The 19,593-nt window shown below is 39.7% G+C and overlaps 1 long non-coding RNA gene across 2 annotated transcripts in view; it reads left to right on the forward strand.

Annotated features, from left to right (window-relative positions):
• Window positions 1-16,935, forward strand: part of LOC135306783 (uncharacterized) — a 28,583-nt gene extending 11,648 nt beyond the window's left edge. Inside the window, exons 2-4 of one of the 2 annotated variants that reach the window (XR_010367558.1) lie at window positions 13,509-13,599; window positions 14,151-14,206; window positions 16,291-16,935. This is a non-coding gene — a long non-coding RNA (uncharacterized LOC135306783). Of the gene's footprint in view, window positions 1-13,508; window positions 13,600-14,150; window positions 14,207-15,766; window positions 16,182-16,290 lie in introns of those variants that run through there. The other variant, XR_010367559.1, reaches the window with a different exon arrangement.
• The last annotated feature ends 2,658 nt before the right edge of the window (window positions 16,936-19,593 follow it).

Consider the following 19,593-nt stretch of genomic DNA (forward strand, 5'->3'; position numbering starts at 1 on the left):
GTGAGAGTACTGAAGTCATTATCAGCCCAGAGGAGGTCCTCAGCTCTGCTCTGAAAAGGGCAGCAGGTATTAAAAGCAACCTTTTCATATTCAGCAAATAGTGAAAGAACACATTCCATAAGAGGAGCTATTGTTTCTGCTATACACTTTTCCCCCACTGCCTGGGGTACCTGGAGGGCCCTAGGCACTCACTGTACCTGTACCTTTATGTGCCTGAAGTGAAAAATCACTTAGAGACAACCCACTGGAGAGGTACAGATTGATCTTTGGTCTTTTTCAACAGCTTTGTTTTGCTTTTACCAGTAAAACTTTCCATGCTGGTGTAAAGAAGACCTGAATGCATGGATAGTTTATAAAGCCATACCTAATTCTGACTTGACTGATCAAATGTAGGATAAAGAGTTTGTGAGAATCTGGATCAGCCTTTCTCTGCTTCACTTACCGATTCATGCCACTTACAGCTGGGAAATATTAATATTGTGACATCAGTGAGCATGCCCTAAACAGGGTATTGGAAAGTCTTTTTAGGTCTGAAATATGACTGTTGGATATAGTTTAGCTGTGTCACTTTTTCTTTTTGAAAATGCTATCCAAATAAACAAAAGCATGCTGTATTAGTATTTGTATCTTTGTGTATTTTGAGGAAAGAACTCATAAAATGAGATTATCTGCGTGACACACTTGATAGGTCCTTGTGAATGTCATTCCTATTTTGGTCCTCTAGCACAGGAGAGACTTTTTTCCCATACTTGCATAATGTTGACATGTATGTTCTTTGTAGTTGAAGGAGACAACAGGCATGATATTGGAATGTGCTCTGGGACAGTTTGTAGAACTGCCTGAAACTATCTTCTAGTGTATCTGGAAAAGTGATAGTTATTCCTCCTCTGCCCCACTCCTTACCTTTGTGATAAGGAAGGTGAGAATAGCAGGAAAATCCTGTCTCCTCTGTCTACTTGTTTGGAGTGTTTATTTGCCTTGGCTCTGCATCCCTCTTTTTTAAGGCAAATACAGAGAGGCAGTGCACCATGGCTCTCAGCATCCTTCCTCAACTCCTGTTTTGCTCAAAGTTGAAAGCCACCCTCCGCAAGCTGAAAGTGCTCAGAAGGTGATGAGCAGGGCACACCACCACTGAACACTTTTCAACTCCCCTGGAAGTGTATCTAGCTTTCCTTGAAAGTATGTCAATGATCCTCCTTATTCCAATACCTGGTTCCTGTTCAAGTTGCTGCTCATTTTGTTTCCAGTCTAATCTTTTGGAATGAAGTGTTTTCAGGAGGTTAGTATTCAAGCTGAGCAAATTCCAATTTATCAGTTAATATAAAAGGAGTCAACTGTGTGAAAATATTGCTTTCTAAAAAATTAGTGTCCATCTCCACCCAGCATTCTGCCTGTAAAACTAAAACCATATTGCAACTTTGCTTCTGACTGCTCAGGTGAGGTAAGGCTTAGATATGTCCTTCAGTGCTTGCTTAACCACTTTGCCATTCAAAATAACCTCTGCATGTTGGGAAGGTGCATTATCCATTGGCAGGCCAATGTCCCTGCCTCAGAGAGCAAGAGAGCAGCCAAGCATCGTGTTCAAGTGATGCAGCACTTTGCTGTCCTGCTTTTCCCTCTGCAACTCCAGAAATTCCTTGTTGGGTAAAAGGAGAGCTGCATACATTATTTCTCCTGTAATGTTTTAGATCTTCCAACTTAAACAACTCTCATGAAAATATGTGAAGGAGTGTTTGAAAGACAAATGTTCCAGTGTGAGACAAGAGCAAACCTTCATCTCTAAACGGCCATAATTTGGGCTGGAGCTTTTTATTAAATTCTCCTAAACACTTTGGCTTTTCTGATTATAGTTTCATAGTATTTTTCACAGACCTACCCTTGGTAAGTTGAAGTCTCAAAGCAGTAATCAAAGGTAATAAAGATTAGTGAAAAACAGGCCATCTTAAATGCAGTAGGTTTTGTTTATTAATTAATGAGCACCACAAAAAACCTACAAAACAGCCTGTGAAAGGTAAGTGGATTTATGCTTGAGTCAGAAATATCTGAAAGACAGTTTACCCCAGTAGAAAAAGTCTCCCTTTTAATATATAACTAATCCTTCGAAACAAGCTGGAAGGACTTTTCATAAAAAGAGATGAAAATTGCTGAGATTTGAATTGCAAATATTTGCGGCAACCACTGTTTTCCCAAAATATGTGTTAAGGTGGTTTCAATTTTTGACTGTTCCTATTTATTTCCACGTATCACAGATCAGCCTACCCCCTTTCCCTACTAAGTCTAAACCATGCAAAATGTGTTTTTTCACAGAACCTGTATATTTGACTGTCCTAAACCATTGAGATTAGAACCCTCAAGGGGTGTGGTTGCCACAACTCAGACAATCTCAAATTAGCTCATGGTAACCAGGGAGAAAAGATATCTGTAAAACATTTTGCAGAACTAACGATACTTTATTTGTTCTCACATAATCCCCTTTTGTCACAATTCACATTTATTATACCTGTTCCATTTATCTACAAATAAAACTCGACAGGCTGCTGTTCTGCTGCTGGATTTTTTTATTTTTTTTTTTTGCCAGTGGGCTAGAGATGTCTGATTTTACTTCTATCTGAATCCAGCAATTTCAGTCATGTTATATTCAGGGGATCACATCTTTATTTTTGTGATAAATGAATAAGATTGTCTGGTTGCCTTGATTAAATTAGCTACGTGACATGGGAGCTGAAGTGAGCTAGATACATCCAGTTTTATTTTGTCAAAGTCAATGGGCAGAACTGAAACAAGTGAGAGATATTAATTTAATTAATACCTTACTGGAGGACAGGTAATTGATTATTTGTGTTATTTTGGGTATTCACAGCCCAGTGGTATTAAATAATTAGGAATACAGGTTAAAAGGGCTGTAACCCTCAGGAAAAGGCTCACTGGGAAGGCACTGGTGTTCCAGAGGGGGAGCAGGAGTGTGGACAGACAGCCCAGTGCCAAGCATCTTGGTGAGCATTTTGGTTTAGAGCAGAGAGATGTTTTGGGGAAGTGACTGCCCCACCTTGGAGCCAATATTGAAGCAGGAAGCCAGCAGGGACCAACAGCAACTTCTAGTTCATCTCTAGGCCAGTAGCCACTAAATTTTACCAAACTTGAATCCTTAGGGAGAAGGGGAGGTACCCAAGGATACATGGGTCCTGTGAAGACAAAGGTTAGAACAGTGATCTGCAAGTTGTAGAGTGGCTGTGGTCTCAGTGCAGGCTGGTTTTACTCCACAGGCTGGATTTATGTGGTGAGCATGCTGCTAATGGCTTCCCATTACCTGGCCATTTACAGCTCTTGTGACATGAAATCTTCATTTTCCATACTGAAGAAAATGTCCACAAACCATTCAGATAATGGCCAAAGGAACAAGTAAAAATTTGTCAGCAATTTAAGTGTTTGCTCAGTGTTAATATCAGGAGCAGTAAAGTCTCTTTTATTTATGTTGCAATGCTAATCCAGCTTCCCAGCCTATGTAGTAATTATATGTTTCTTACAACTAAGTCTATTACATGATTACATTTAAATCATACAGTTAAATCCAAAGCAACTGTATTTAACCTATAACAAGTTGCAATTAACAATATAAATAGTCCTGTAATAAATGGGCAACAATTACTTCTCTGAATGAATAGATTTTTTGGGTACTGAGAAAATGTAATTTTAAATGCATTAACATTTTATTGTTATGCCCTTAATTTTTGTGAAATTTGAAAAGTCAAGTCTGGCAGAAATGGATGTGAATATTAAATAAAGTCCTGTTCTCATTGACAGTGCAGCAGCTTTTGGACTTCTGCTCCAGATTTTCTCTGCTCCTTTCAGCTTATCTATAATATGCTTGAATCAGCTGAGCCCTCATGTAGTAAAAACAGCAAATGTCCCCGGCTCTTTCACAGATCTTCTAGCCCACTGCTAATTTTCCATTAAACATAGCAATATAGCTACTCCTCAGCATGAAGTGATTTTCAGACCTACTTGACTTAAATTGGTATTTATTTAAGGAAGATGAAACCTACTGGTAATTCATCTTCTGAGTGTAATTGGTAATCTGCTGCTGTATCCCAGCTATGGAGTTAAAATAGCTTTAGTTGTTATTTTTTATCTACTATCCTCAGGAACCAAATTAGATGGCTAATAGACTGGTCAAAATAACAAAATTTGTTCATAATTGCTTAATCAGATTTAAGTCAGCATGTTTGAACCCAAATAAGCAATTGAGAAGTTATTTAAATGTTATATTATTATCTAATTATGTCAAGAAGCATAGCCTCATCATTTTTAAGAGAGAGAAGGTATATAATAGATTCATTGTACAAATACTTGTTTATGAAACTATCTGACTGCACAATTGTAATTTCTCTTGTACAAGACCACTGATATTTCAGGACACATTCACTGCCATTAGAAACATATTAGAGCAATTAAAGTCTGGTGGGGTTTTTTTATTGTTTCTTGGCAAATGCAAGAATGTTGTTAATGTGTGAAGTGGTATAGACTTAATTCTGTTAAATTTGTGTTATAAAAAAATTAGTTTCTCTCTAATAGCTTTATTTTCAACTCAATATCTGCTTGCCAGGGTTAACACTTTTCCTTATTCAAATCAGCTACCAAGAATATTTTCTCCCTAAGCTTTTTTAATCCTTTAGTCCTCAAATATAAATGCAGTCACTGATAATGGGAAATGTAGATTTCTACCATGCATAATGGCCAGACTGAAGCTGCTTGCTTGGCAAAGGAACATTGAGTTAAGGGAATTGGTGTTAACAGTCAAGTATCAACAGTTAAAAGCATTCTCATTAGGGGCTAAAAATGATTGACAGAGAGATGGAGCTACCAAGTGTTTACTGGAATGTGTGAAGGTTTATTAATATTGGCACAGGGATGGTCCTGTTTGTCTAGACAGTTAGAAAATCTAGTGTGTCTGGACTGTGATTTGTGGGAACCTTTCCCCTTTGTAAACTGTATTTTGTTCTCAGTGATAGACATAGCCCCGAGTTCAGTGCAATATTGGCCTGGAGCTTCAATTGTCTTTGATTGAAACCTGCTAGTCACAAATAATGGTGTAAAACAATTGCCTCTTTTTAATTCCCTTTGAGCTGGGGATCTGGAGTTGGGTTTCAGAAATCTGCAGAAAAAAAAAACCACATTACTTTTCTGATAGTATCATTTCAGAGCCTTTAAATTTATTTTTCTTTTTTTACAAAGGATGTCTGGGACTGTGGTGTCTGGAAGAAAGGGACATAATACCTGAAGGAAGAGCATTTCCTAAATTACTGCAAAACCCTTTGTGTCCTGGGCACAGTTATTATTTTCTACAATGTCGTAAAATGGTTAATAAGTACAGAATGCAGAACAAGGCCAAAGCCCCTGGTTCTTTGCCATCCACCTTACTTTCTTTAAATTCTGCAGGCATCCTCTTGATAGTTTTTACCAGCAAATTGCTGCTTTCAAAACTTCTCTACACCAAAAGACTACAAACATATACTCTCACTTGTTATATAGGTATTTAATGTTTTTCCTCTTTTCTAGCCACACAAGTATTTTCCAACTTAAATATAGTATCCATGATTGATGATTGTATTGCCAGTTCCTATTAAAGCCACAATGTCACAGCAATTTTGTCATGAACTGGCACGGCTCATTTGACCGTAAACCTTTGGCTGTGGAAAACTGTGGTGTAGGTTTAAGCCTGGCTTGCAGATAGCTCAAGGGAGATGGCTCAGTTATGAAGCAATGCAGCCATCATTCTGGGATGTGTGCCTCAAAACAAGTCACAGCCTCAAATAATGGGGCTGTGCCTGTTGCTGTCCCCTTTGGGATCCACATGGAGATGTGTAGCAACACTGGCATCACTGTATTTAAATATACCTAGAGCAGAAAAACAAAGGTGATTTTTCATGTGATAAATGGGACATTTTCAGAGCTGTAGGAATATCAATTGCCTGCCTTACCTTTGCTGTACTCAGGTGGGACAAAGAAGATTTTACCAGGTACGCTATGGCATTGATTTTAAACCAACCAAAAACATGCAACATACATAGAAACAACCCAACCTTTAGATAATTCAACACATGCATTTCTTTAAATAGTAAAAGGAGCTAATCTTCAGGGTTTCTTTGGGGTTTTTTGGGTTTTTTTTTTGGTGGTTGGCTTTTAATTCCCAGAAACAGCTCTGGGGTCCCCACCACAGGGTGGATTTGGACCTGGTGGAGTGAGTTCAGGAGAAAGCCACAAAGATGATTAGAGGAATGGAACACCTCTCCTGTGAGGAAGGGCTGGGAGGGTTGGGGCTGTTCAGCCTGGAGAGGTGAAGGCTCCAGGGAAGTCATATTGAGGCCTTTCAGTACCTGAAGGAAGCTTATAATAAAGCTGGAGAGGGACTTCTGTCTGGCAAGGGGGTGTAATTGATAGCACAAGGGGTAACGGCTTTAAGCTGAAAGAGAGTAGGCTTAGATTAGATATAAGGGAGAAATTCTTTACTGTGGGGATAGTGAGGAAATGAAAAAAGTGGCCCAGAGAAGCTGTGGATGCCCCATCCCTAGAAGTGTTCAAAGCCAGGCTGAATGGGTCCCTGAGTATCTGTCTTAGTGGGAAGTGTCCCTGCCTATGGCAGGCATTTGAAACTAGATAAACTTTAAGGTCCCTTCCAAGCCCAACTATTTTATGACTCTATAAAACACATGTGAAAAACTGATGATTTGGGCTGGTTTCTTGGTTTCCTTTTGTTTCCAGAATGTTTTTAGTGCAAATAAATAGAATTTTCTCTAAAAAAATTCAAGTTTCAGGAAAATGGCAGTTTTCTGGCAGTTTCTCTGTCCCCACAGCACTGGACCCCTTCACTCACTGGAGACATTTTCATTTGCTATATTTCAGTCAGCCCTACTCACCAGTTTTCCCAGCATGCACAGACAGGAGAGGGCTCTTGTGCCCTTGAGAGGCTTCAGCTTTGGAGAGACCTCGCATCATGATGAGTTTCCTTTGCTGTAACAAAAGCTGCAAGTGTTAAGGATTAGGGAGATTTTACAAATGGCCCCCTCATTACAGCCTCCATTCTTTGAATGACACCTGGTAACACATTGTGCTTTTGCAATTTTGCTGTCAAAATGGATGGTGTTTTATGGCTGGTACATCTCATAGAAATAGATTGCACAGCTCGCTGAAGAAGCAGTTAGTCAACAAAATGCACTCTGGCACATGGTGTAGTGACTGCAATTATTTGACTGGTGGCCAGCCTAGGTAGCTCTTGGGAGCCATAAATAGTATTTAGAGGTTGCTGTAAAAGCTTTTTAATTTGTTACACCAGAGTTCATTTACATTGTACACCATATGTCATAGCAAAAGCACCCTCTCTTTGTAGAACGTTATGCACAAAACAATATGTTATAAACACAACTTTTTAATGGCCTTCAGAGTAGCTGTAGATAGCTCATCCAGGAGGCTGCCTAAAGATGGATCTGTTACGTGGCTGGAAATCTGAGGTCACTTCGTTTTAGCTAATGAAATGAGGCAAGATTCACTCTGCATTTCAGATGAGAACATGGCCCACTAGCAGTTTAATCTCAGTAATGTGAAGTCATTCATTACAGATTAATGCAGGAGTTGTTGCTATAATTGGAGGATGCCTCCTCTGGAAGCAGGAAGGACCTTGGTTTTGAAGGGAGGGGGTCTCTGGGTGCACCTGCACCCACTGCTGTGCAACTGATGTGAAACCAGACATGCAGCCCCAGCAGTACTGGGGAGAGCTGGCAGCATGTGCAGGGTAATCAGCTGCTGTCCAAGGCTACGTGATTGTACTCTGATTTTGTCACTTCAGTTCATGAAACTGAAACAGGGAGAAGGGCAAAAACAGACTACCAAGGAACGGAGCATGTGTTTGCATGAGAAGATGAAAAAAGCTTAGCTGGCTTAGCAGTTGAAGGCTGCAAATTGAAGGCTGAGAGAAGATAGGATTATTCTAAATAAATGCATTGGAGAGGATTAAGCATGAGGGAGGAAGAACTTGATAAACTAAGGACAATGAGATGGTAGGGAAAAGAAAGGGTTTGGCACTGTACATTAGCAAACTTAGTCCAGCAATTGAATGATGATTAACCTTTAAAGGAATAATTTCCTCCAAGATGCTGATTATATGAATGAGATGGTAAATGGAAAATATGCACTCACCTGATAAACACTGGTAGCATAGTAATGTTCAACATCTAAAACAACCAGGAATCAGAAACAGACCTTTTCTTTATAGTCCAAACATAGATTTATTTTTTTCTCTCTTTTAATTTTTATTTTTTTTTTTAATTCTCTGGCAAAGGAAATATCAGTTCACCAACACGTTCTGGACTAATCAGGATCTATTTCACCTGTCTGCATCAACTCAAGCCACCGGAGAAAAGAAAGTATTAGAGATTTCACTCTGAAAATTTGATCCAAATCAGTTTTCTCTTTTAGGGTGCCACATTACTTCGAGCTTTTTTTTTCCTCTCACTCTCTCTTCTAGTTATTTCTAGCTTTTAGTGGCTGAAAATAATCTATTTTTATGTATTGGTGCAGGGCCTATGCTTAGTTGGGTGGTTACTGTAATGTTATTAAATGCCCTTCTTGTGTTAATAAGCATCTCCCATATGTTTCTGTGTAGTTGTATTTGGCCCCATCTCTATTAAAAAACTCCTATTCCCAAGTCAACTTGATTTTCAGAAGATTGGTAGCTTTCTGAAGCACTTATGATAAAAAGAGATATTTTTCTTTTAAGTCAATCTTTCTTTCTTAGTGTAATTCTGCTCTGGCTTTTGTTGCTGGCAGAATTATCCTGTTTGGTCTTGCCAAATAAATTATCAGAGGGCTAAAAAAAGAAAATTATATTCAGTTTATATGGAATCATATCCCTCCATGAACTTCAGTGGTTTTGAGGTTATTGCACACTAATTGCAATCAGACTCATAAAACTTGTAAACACAGTATATGTCGCAGAGAAACCAAAAAGCTACTTCTGAAGTCAGCTCACTGTGTCAGGATGAGTATTCTGGTCTCAATTAATGTATTTGTGTAGTAGCCTTCCTGTTACCTGCATTCTTCTAAGAAATTATGAGAATATCATTCTTATTTGCCATTTGTGGCACTGGGCAGTATCTCCATGGGAATGGAACTGGATAACATCACTGGAGAAGCTGCTTCCCTGCCACCTTATATATGCTTGTACGTCTTGCCACCAAACCTCTTGCTACCTCCTGAGGGGAGGAGATGCCCCAAGGACTTCTTCCTGCCAGGGCAGGGCAGCGGGGGTCAGAGAAGTGTGGTAGCCACAGGCACAGAGGCACTGCTCCAGGAAACAGAGGAGGAAGGTGCAGATTTGAGAGAGCAAACATCCTGAAGGACCCATGTTTGCTACAGTACAGTCTCCTACATTCCCTAAATCTTCCTGTTAGAGGGGCAGCTTTTCTGCCTTTCCAGAGGTGAGCAGGAGGCAGCAAAGCAAAGACTGCTTCCATCAGTCTCAGTGTCTTCCTATGGCTTGAGGTGGCCCTGCACATGACCTACCCTTTATACAAGACTGCATTTTACATCTGTTATAGCTTTGGGTTTGGATATTTCTAGAAAAACTTTTATCAGGTGGTAGGATGAGGATTTGTACCATAATGCCTTGCAAGAACTGACTGTACCTTCAAAGGCAGCAGCAGCTCTGATCATCCTGGTACGCAAACCAACTTCTGCTTGTAAAACTTCCCTCCCTGGAGAAAAGGCTTTTGTTGAAATGCAAGGACTCCCCCCAGGGACATGTGGCTTTCTTCTTCCAAGGCAGGGAAATAATTAACTGCCATGATCTCTCAACCGTGCTGTGCTTCTCACAACACTCCGAAGGAGCTTGTTAAGTGCACATAACTTACAGTGCTTGTTCCATGTTAAACCCTTCAGCTGCTAAATCCACCTTTCCAAGCTGGAGACAGAGCCAGAGGAGTGAGTCAGTCACGTGGAGTAGGTGTGAGTTCCCGATTTCATTAATTTAGGTAATTGCAGCATTTTTCAACAGCATCAATCTTTTCTCTGTCTTATGAAGTAAGTCCCTGGTTTATAAATTCAATTGCTGGGGCTGCCTGATGATCAGTTTTGAAAATTCCATTCTTTGTCTCAAAAATGTTGACTCTGTCTTAATGCCCACTCAGCCAATGAGGTCCAATTTCTATTATAATGAACTTTTGGAGATGTGATGAAGTTTGAATGCCAAGGGCTGGAAAAGAATTACGGTATTTCCTAACTTTACTCTGTTATTCTCTCTTTCTCCAAAACCCTCATTACTGCAGTCCTAAATAGATTTTGAATGCATAAGGAGGGAAGATGCAATTAGTAAAAGTAAATAAATAATTACTGAGGAAAATGAATGTTAGGCTGGTTAACAGTGGTGAAAAAGAATGTTGTGGTCTGATTTGGAAGAAGGAGATTTGGCATATCCAAAGACTTTAGATCAGGATTATCAATAACCAGCTCTGCTTTCATACAGGGCTCAGGAACACCTTTGCACTCTGGTTCCTTTAACAACTTCATCAGTCCTCAGAGTTCACTGGCATGCAGAGTTTTGATTGATTTTTTTTCTTTTTTTCCCCAGTACTGATGAAGTCCTGAAATACTACACTTAACCAAAGTTTTCAGATGTGTAAATTAGAATTCTGAAAGGTAACTCCTATAGAATCAACAGCTAAATTATAGCTGTTGAAGTCAGAGGATTTGTGCATGCATGATCCAAAAGCGCGTGTGTTCGTGTAAGTAACATCAAACAATTTAAAAGGAAAGTATGATCTTATAGGAAGCTTCTTTAATTTGTTTGTGCCTTGACACTTCAGATATCTGCACAAACATATTCATTCTAACAAGTTTATAATTTTCCACTGCCAGTGCTAATTTTTGCATACTTTTTCTTAATCTTTTTGTATAGCTTGCAAATCTCCTTTTAGTCTTTTAGCACATTTTCAGAGATATGCCTACATTATCTGTGTGTTGTAATCAGACAGATCTGTTGTATAAATATAATTCCTAAACGCATTCTGAGAGATTATAAAATAGTACTACAACTATTACTACTACGAAAGCCAATAGATATATGGAGCATTGGAACTTAGTGAACCATATCTTCCAGTCACATTATTATTTTACTTTTTTTTTAGGGTTATTATGTCATGCTGTATCACATGACACAGCCATTCCAGAATTCAGTCTTTATTTTTGTTCTGTTTAAAGGTGAATCTTGCAATATCTCTGAAAACACAGATGTAAGCAGAGGACCCTTAGACTGGTAAACCAAGTAACAGACCTAGGAAGAATTGATTGGCATGATTAGCTCTTCCCATGATGCCTCAGGTTTTAGCTTTTATATTTTTCAGATTCTGTACTGCTTTAGTGTGTACTTCTGAGCTTCATATAAGGGGATAGTAAGATCTCTTCACAGAGTAGCCAGATAAAACAATTCCTTCTCTAGCTGGGGACCAAGGACAAAAAAGACAAAATAATTCCTTCTCTAGCTGGGGACCAAGGACAAATTATACAAATTTCAGGTCCAAGAGCATAAACAATGTGGACTGAAGAGAGACAAAAAAGAAGGATGGGACTTCATAACCTAAAGGTATAACTGGACAATTAAGTCCAATATGCAAATGGACCAGAACTTATGAAAGTGTGAGACCCCATAACCAGTCATCCATTTTGCGACCATTTTGGTTTCATCTTGGGTGTAGTCCTGGCTGGGCTCTTGTGCTTTCCAAGGTGGATCCTTTGAGACCTTTTAATGAATCCCTGCTTTATTCTTTAGTTCCATCTAGTCTCTGTTTTAGGTCAGCCTTCATAAGGTGTCACCCAGAATAAATAAATGACAAGGGTTTGGCTGTCAGCTGTCTTTGATGAATGTCTAACTTCGAAGCAGATAATTTTAGAGGTAGAGCTCTGCAGACCTGCTTCCCAGGAGAAGGCCTGCTTCCCAGAGCTCCTTCTCCATTGCCATGGATCACATTCTACATGCAGCAGTCCCATTGCAGCAGGGTGCATTGTGCCTTACGAGGCCATGGGAAAGCTGTGGTGACTTGGGTGGCTCAGTGTGTGACAGGGATGGCCCAGCTGTGATGGCACCACCACACGCCCTGAACCGCAGTGCTCTTGAGAGGAGGAACAAACCAACAAATCCGCCCAGGTGCTTCACCAGATAATGCTCAGCACAGGGCTGGCTGCACAAAGGCCCTTTGCAGGCAATGTGACAGGAAAGCAGGGTAATGTAATGTGGCAGATGCTGCACGGAGGGGAATTGGGGTCATTTTGCATGCCTGTGTATAATGCAATGTTATGCCATAATTAAGATACTGGATAGAAGCAGTTGAGCAGGATTAGCTACTGATCCATACATTTTATGTTCCTGTTTATTTAAGATAAAGCCACATGCCAGAATGATTTTTTTTTTTTAATATTAAGCCTCTTTAAAGCTTTAATTTCCTTTATTTTCTTTCTGTAGATGTATATTTTTTAATGTGTTTATCTCTGGTTTAGTAAAAAGATGGATTTCTAGAGCATGGCCTGGCTTTAGAAGTTGGCCTAGAAAGCAGGACAGAGATCTGTAGAATTGAAACATAAGCCACATGATTCATGGCAGCACTAAATCCAAGGGGAAGTATGTTTCCCATTTTCAGGGAATAGTCTCAAGTTTCAAGTACAGGGAGGTGATTTTGTATGCCTCCTTTTTAAATAATGAAGTTCCCCATGAAAACTGGGCAGCCCTCTTTAAATATTATTTCTTCAAAAACCACAGCTTCCTATCAGTAGACAGCTATGACTGTAAAATATCTCCTGCTCAAAATCTGGAGAAAGAAATGGGGAGATGTGAAACTTTTCTGTAGAAGGAGTTGTGTACTGAAGGCCAGAGTCAACATGAGTTTTTGGACCTCTGTTAGAAGTTAGCTTTGATAGAGGAGAGGGGGGACAAGCAGGACCAGGTTGTGTTCAATTATTCAATTAATTTCTGTCAGTGGTTATTTCAAATCTTCAAGAGGGTGCTCAGGAATAAAAGGTTGGGGCAACCATCTGTTTGAAAAGTGTGCCAGTGAAAAAGAAACAATCAATTAGTATGAAAGGCAGACTTTTTATCTGACATGGTAAGTGGAAAAAATGCAAAATTGTGAAACCCTTTGAGTAGATCTCTTAGAGTTTAAGGTATGTTTGAACCCAAAGTAATTTTTCTAGCTAAGGAAAAATAATCCTGTTTCTCTCTCTTTGCACTTCTTCTCCTTCTCTCTCTTTGCTTTTCTGTGCTGTTTTCTTGCTTTCAGCAAATCTCCCAGTGTATTTCCAAGTTAGATAGCACAGCTTTACCAATTTTGTACTTGTTTGGTCCTCTGCAATTCCCGTGGTACTTCAGTGGATCTGAAGGTCTTTGAAGACCATCTCTGTAGAGTTCTGATGAGTTTTTTCAGCACACTTAGCCTGGAGATTATATTCTTCCCTTTTTTTGAAAAATATAGGAGAAGAAACAAACCCCAGAAACTGTGTTGGTTACATCATACCAGTGCCAAGTTCCCAGAGGATCTGTCAATTTCTACTTCCCTATGGCAGGTAGGACCAGAGGCCATTCTGCTGAAAGCAAAACACAGTAACCCTTTGTTCATGGATTATTTGCCCATGAGGGAGTTAAATGTTTGTCTGTATTATTGCATCTGTTTCAGTGGTTGCCTAGCTATGGTTAGGCAAATTCACCATCTGGGAAAAAGTGCTTCTTGTTACTCAGGTGAAACAAGGCTTAGAAATACAGACACACCACAAGGCTCTTCCACTGGGAAAACCACTCTCAGAACCAAATATCTGACATGTCGTATAAATTTCACTGAGAACAAGCAAAGTTCAGTTGAGGCACATTTGTCAACACAAAATGCGAGTCTTCTTAAATTTAAAAAAATAAATTTAAACCCCATGTCTTTTGAATGCCTTTGTATCTTTCAGTGCCTCCAGTTCAGAAAACAGATCATCATTCATATTTATGAGGAGTAATTTGTATAAATTCATAATTATCTTGTGTAAAATTCATTCTCTCAGTGCATAAGTTAAATATTCACAAGGCAAAATGGAAGGGCCATAATAAAAGCATTTTTCCTCATCTCACACTGCAGGACCTTGGGTAACCTGGAGTCTTGAGCTATCAAACCAGTGACTGATTTTCCTGGAGGTAAAAGTTCCGGGTTAATTTGTTCCCAATGCAAGCATTTTTCCAGTCATGGATCCTTTCAAAATTAATTTGGAGTACAGATATCTCTGTGTGCTCTTGAGACTGCCTTTTTTAGGATGTGTGGACTGCGAGCTTTGGGGACCTGAGGAAAGGCCAGTTTTAAGAATAGGCTAGCAGCAGGTACACTTCAGCTTTGGCGGCTGCTCTTCCCCTGCTCCCCTGTCCCACCTGTGTGCTGCCATGATATCTGTTTCCAAGCACTACTGATATTAATAGTGTTTTCCAACAGACTGACTCATTTCCCTACCCTGGTCATCATGGGCAGTCAGTGACCTTTAGCAGATGAAAGCTTGAGGCAGTGCTGAATGGACCTGTTCCCTGCAATCAAAGCAAACTCAGATTATTAATTGCATTAAGTTTTAACATTGCTTTTAATTGCAAATTTACTTTTCTGTTTGGTTGGTTGGTTGCTTGGATTTGTGTTTTGGTTTTTTTATGATTACACCCAATGGCAGCAATGAGAGGAATTTGCCATTTTGAGGTGTTAGCAGTTCTTGTTTTCTCTTTAACTCCTCACCTGACTCCTAGTGAATGCAGAAGGTTTTCTAAATTTGTTGGATTTTTTATTACTTTTGTTAAGGAAAGTCCTTAACAATCAATATGGACCAGAGGAAGCCACTTGATTACTTCTAGCTAAGTTAGTGGCTAAGTGAGAATGAGAGTGGACATTCCCAATTTCCAGTAAAATGACACTAAGTGGAAGTCTATATGGCAATGTGATTCTACAGCTAGACAGAAAAAACATTTGCAGAGACCTCTGTATTTTTTGAAAATCAGTGTAATGCACTGAGGTGGCCATAGCCGGAGTCCTTCAAGATTTTTCCCAACTTTAAAACTTCTTTAAAACTGTCCCAACTATAGATTTAAGCCTATATTTCAAGCATTCTCCTTCTAGCTCATTGCATGCCAAGGTAACCTGCTTAGTATTTTTCTTCTGAGATCTGCCTTTCCTCTCAGATCACCAAAGTTTCTGTCCTCTGCCGGGATAGTGAGTGTCCTGAGAGTATGACTGTCTATCTGAGTATTTGATCCTGGTTTGGGGAGCTTCATGTGTACTTATTCCTCCTTTGATGGAATAAGGTGTAGCAATGTGACATCTGTAAATCATTCTTAGCACCAGGCAATTTAAGAAAAAAAAAAGGGGGGGCAATTCATTTAATGCTAATGTAATGACTATTTAAACAGTTACTAAATTTAGTTGTGCAAAATAAGAGACAAATGTTTTGTAAGTACCTAAATAGTAATTTAGCTCCAAAAGGTTCACTGTGTGGTTCAGCCATTCAAAAAGTTAACAGGATATTTATATCACTGTCTGTTTTCCTCTGCACTGTCTCCAAAGAACAGGCTCTTGATATGGAGACAAACCTATTTTCCATATATACCTATTTTTTTCTGAGATTCCATTCAAAATCAAAGTTCCCCTTCTCTGCTCAGGGATATGCATAATAGAGACCATGATTTTGTGGATTAAAAATACCAATTGCCTGATTTCCCTAACAGGATAATGGTTACCAGTTTGAAGATGCTACTGCTGTCCCTAATGTGTTGACAGATAGTAAAGAACAGCCTTTACTGAATGCAAATGAAAGCCTGAGGACTGATGCTGTAGTTAAGTGGACTATAAATGGATAACTATCCTCAGTAAATGAAGTGCTGTATACATACTCCCTTAGTGGGGCTTAGAGCTGGGCAGGAAGTTTTCAGATGAAAATGCAGTAAGGAGATGTTGATTATTTAAATCCACCAGCAAATCTGGGTATGTTTTGACAACTTTTGTCTGGAAATGTTTCTCTCGGGTCCAGGATGGGAAGAGTATTTTGCAAAAGGATACAGCTCAGTAGAAACACACCAGTGATTTTTCTCACAGCTTTGTAGGAGCATCAGGTTTAACTTCCTGCTATGCCACCATGCCACCATGCCACATTTCTTGGGCTTTTGGCCATTCCAGGCCTATTCTACTGCAGATGTTCTCACTCACTGAATAGATTTCTTTGCCTTTCCTGAAATCAAATTCTTCCTTTCAGGAAAGGGAATGAAATCTTGAAATCAGAGGACCAAGTTGAACAAACACTCCAGAAAGGAGATATGGTGAATCAAGAATGAAACTGAAAAATCCAGGAAATTTGAGGTAGAGTGACTACAGACGTTTGTACTGAGATGAAATGTAGTGCAGGGAAATGACCAAAACTTGCCCAAATAATTGCCTTTGAAATGTCTAAAATGATAAAAGAAAGGGAAACAATGTGACAGGAGAGAAAAAGAACTGAAACTTCAAAAGGAAAAAAACCAAAAACCTGATAGAACATGGACACAAGAAAAGTCAATGGGATGACCTGAAGTGCAGGAATATGATCTGAAGCTTGCCCAATTGATCCTCATTGAAATAACAGGATTTTATTCACTTACCTGAAAGGAAATAAATCACTGGGACAAAATCAGACTGCATCAGCATCTATCTATTAGTTCTGCTACATTAGAGAATTAGCAAACTCCCCTCCCTCAGGCAGATCTGTCACACTGTTAGCAGGTTCCCATGGTACCATCCTACAGCAACCACTCTCTACATGTTATAGCCTGCAAAAAATATCACCAACACTTCCCTGATCTTCATACTGCTGTCCAAATATTTAGCACACCAAAATCTCTGGGAAAATCTGTGCAGAGCACAGAGGGACACCACCAGCACCTGGGCTGCTTTGCAATTGTCCAGGCAATCAGCACTTACTCCTTTCCCTGCGTGTGAATGGCTTGGAGAGAGGGAGCCTGTCTTCCTCCTGGGCAACCAGCACTGCTGCAGCCATCATGGGCAGAGTGCAAGTGAACCTGACACTGCCCTAACCATTCCCATTCTCAAAACAGCTATGAGATTGTGGCCATATCACAGCTGGCCATTTAGGGAATAGGCAATAAACTAAAACATTTCCCAAGTAGATGACAGATGGGATTGGGTGATAGGGACTGATGAATATCACTAAGAACTCCCCATGAATATCCATACATCTTATTGATGCTACAGCTAATGCTGATACACCTTGTAGCAGGGAAAAGGCTGTTTTTCTGACAACATTAGGGGAGCGATATAGAAGGAGCAAGATCTTTTCTCATTAAACAAAAAAACCCAAAAATGAATGAATATGTTTTCTAAGCTTCAAAAATAGTGAGAGATGATCAGTCTCTTAACAAAGTTCAAGGATGGTAGAAAATGCTCAGATACTAGATGGTAGAAAATACTCAAAAAATGAATTAATATGTTTTCTAAGCTTCAAGAATAGTGAGAGATGATCAGTCTCTTAACAAAGTTCAAGGATTGTAGAAAATGCTCAGATACTAGTGGGTAGCCATCAAGACAGAGAGACACAGAAGATTTAATAGATGGCATACCCCTTTGATCAACAAGAAGAGAGGATTTCCAAAGTCCTGCATCCTCAGTCTGTATGGACTGGTTGAGGGCAGGAAGAAAATAATTAAAAGCAATTGCCTTGTGCAGCATCAAGGTGCCAATGCACGTTTACATGGTATGAAAGTACATTTATGTCAGCTGGGGCTTGGACTCTGTGACTGTCACATCAGTGCTCACAGAGCTTACCCTATAGAGGCAGTGCCTTTGGACCCTCTGTTTTGACATGTCTGCACCATCAAACTGATTCACAGCTTAAGGTGACAAAGCATTGCAGTTGTCCTTCTATCTTGTTGGGTTTTGCTCCCCTTTGTCTTCTGTCTGACCATCTGGGAGGCAATCTGTGTCCAAGAACTGTCACACTGCACAACTGGGCTGCAGCTGACAAAAGGGTTTCTGCAACCTGCTTGAGGCCTTGGGGTCAAATTGGCAAAGTAAGGTATTAAGTTGATCACTCCTCTGTTTTCACTGGAAGCCAAAGTGCAACACTTCAACCCACTGCAAGGTGGAAAACCATTGCAGACTCAGTCAAATAAACATTCATGTCCACAATCTGAATATCACCTGAGGTTCCTCAGGCCTGGTGGTGAGTGGTTTGCTTGGCTCCTGCATGAAAGGATGAAAGGCATGAGCTCTGCTCCTCCAGAGGCAGAAAAGATGATTTTTTCATAGGCCTGGAAGCAATTTTTGTTTTGCTTTCACATTGAACCTAGCTGAATTCTGCAGAAGCAATTCCTGCTTGCCTCCCATCCAAAGGCTGGAGCTCAGAGCTGATGGCTGCTTTAGCTGCAACTTGCAGCTTTGCCTTCAGCAAACATAGTTCAAGTTCAAAATGTATTTGCTCCTCTGTAGTCTGCTGGAATGGCAGTACTCCAACCCAGAAAAGTTGCCTGCAGCTTTAGAGAAAGTAGAATGCTGAATGAAATGAGTTTTAAATGGGAGAAAGGTGGTGTTGGAGTATCTCCTATTGTACACCCATTATGGGATTGGCATCACCATGACTTGGTGATTAAGAGCATCTGGACATGCTATGCTGAGGTTTTATAAAACTATATCTGAAATTGAAGAAATTTTGTGCATGCATATATTTTCTCCTAGCAGCTGAATGTTGTTTCCAGAACAAATAGAAAGAAGTTTCCAGACAAATAGTATGAATAGTATGGAGGGAAGTTTGATGTAGAAGGAAGTGGGTACATCTCTTATTTTCATAGTCCAGATGTCTTATCCGTTAATATTGCTGCAATTAAATTCACAGCAGATGGACCTTGGGTCTCAGAAAATGCAACAGATCTTGAAGTTTTGGCACTTCAGTTTTGTCTGAGCAAACGGGGGCCCAAACCATGTGAATCATCTCTGGGTATTTAAAAAGTAGCTTTATTTTAAAAATGAAAGGTAAATTACTTCAGATGGCAAACTGCATTAGGAGAGCTAAATAAGGAAAAAATATTGTTACAGTGACAGTAATATTACCTGCCACAAACAAAAATCAGTCAATAAAGCACTTTGGAAAGCTAAAAAGCCAAATGAATTGAAAAGCCTCTTACCAAATTCAATATTTTGTTGTATAAAATATTAGCACTCGGACTGAAATCACCACCCGAGTATAGTATTTTTTCTGTTTTATCAGCAATCTTTCTCTTCCCCCAGTAAATTTGTTTATTTTCCAAAACTGGAGTGTGTTGCCAGCATTTTCCAACATATGTATGTAAAATAATGCACTTTTCATCTACCCTAAGCCTCTCATTCCACAGACTATTGATTTAGCCATGCTGCTGTAAAGACAAACAGTCATATTCTCTTTCTGTGGTTAAAGTGACCAAAACATCTCTTGCTTGATGAAATCTACCTCATGAGAGAGTGCTGGGGACTGTTTGCACATGGCCAAGCATGGACCCTGGGTGGAGATTCACTTTCCCACCATCCTGCTCAC

Source organism: Passer domesticus, chromosome 8 (genome assembly GCF_036417665.1).
Source record: "Passer domesticus isolate bPasDom1 chromosome 8, bPasDom1.hap1, whole genome shotgun sequence".
Taxonomy (NCBI): domain Eukaryota; kingdom Metazoa; phylum Chordata; class Aves; order Passeriformes; family Passeridae; genus Passer; species Passer domesticus.